We start from the raw sequence: 1,193 nt of genomic DNA on the forward strand, positions 1-1,193 counted from the left end.
GCCACGTGACCTTGGGATGACCTTGGTTACGCCGACGGCGACGGCGACGCCAACGGCGACGCCGACGCCGCTCAAGCAGGGAACGGGCCCCTAAGAGCTGCGCTCTAAAATAAAATTCAGCGTAGCTCAACACACCCGCGGAAGCATTTAACGCTGCCAAGAGGAATATAAAACGAAAGCTAACAATAGCGCCACGCAAAATCTTTACTCAGAGAAAAAGTATTATTCTAGAATTGTTAATTTTTTCGTAATACCGCCTGCCTCCGTGGCGCAATCGGTTAGCGCGTTCGGCTGTTAACCGAAAGGTTGGTGGTTCGAGTCCACCCGGTGGCGTTTTTTTTTTTTTTTTTTTTTTACTTTTTGTTGTTAGGGATTAGCGTTGTTAGGGATCAGCGCTATCTCCTACCAACCATAACGGGTTTTCGAATACTGTTTCTTTCCAGAGTTCCAGGAGTGAGTACCCGAATAACGAATAAATGAAATACCACAATACCTTTAAGTACAAAACCAGCGTGTTGGTGACAGTAATTAAACACGCGGCAGATACATAGAAAGGCGAACGGACAACAGAGACTTCCCATTGTTGTCCGTTCCCCACTTCCTATGTATCTTCCACGTGCTTAATCATAATCTCTGACATGTTTATCTTCTTATGTAGCGCAAATCATTAATTATATATATATATATATACATATATATATATATATATATATTAATTTATTTATTGCGTGTGCGCTACGGTTTGTCACAAGCGTAAACACCGCTATCCACATCGCGCACCGGTTTCAGAAGTAGCGGTAACTGCAGGTTACCGCTACTTTTGACATGCGGACATCAGATATCCGGATATTTCTCTGTGTATGGCCATTCAAGTTTCTAAACTCGGCTCTAGTTCTATGTTCTCTTGTTTTTTTTTTTTTTTTCTCTTCACAGAATTACCAGTGGTCTATGTAAGTTCCGATTCATGATTCTTTTGAACGCGTCCCCGTGTTTCGATACTAGCAAAGCTTAAGTAATATCGCTTGACAAAAAACAAACTGGAAGTCTCAAGAGTGGCAGCTTTTGTTACGCTTAACCGCATTGAATCTGCACACGAAATTTCAGAGCGCAGCTCCTAGGCGCACGTTTCCGGCTTGAGCGGCGTCGTCGGCGTCGGCGTTGGCGTAAACGCGCGTTGCATTATGGGACGTTTA

At 43.8% G+C, this 1,193-nt stretch overlaps 1 non-coding gene across 1 annotated transcript; it reads left to right on the forward strand.

The window, feature by feature from the left end:
* The first annotated feature begins 259 nt into the window (after nucleotides 1–259).
* Nucleotides 260–333, forward strand: Trnan-guu. Its single transcript has one exon. It is a non-coding gene; the product is annotated as a tRNA-Asn (tRNA).
* Nucleotides 334–1,193: the final 860 nt, after the last annotated feature.

The sequence above is a fragment of the Ixodes scapularis genome, unplaced genomic scaffold (assembly GCF_016920785.2).
Source record: "Ixodes scapularis isolate PalLabHiFi unplaced genomic scaffold, ASM1692078v2 PGA_scaffold2__306_contigs__length_199485367, whole genome shotgun sequence".
Lineage (NCBI taxonomy): Eukaryota > Metazoa > Arthropoda > Arachnida > Ixodida > Ixodidae > Ixodes > Ixodes scapularis.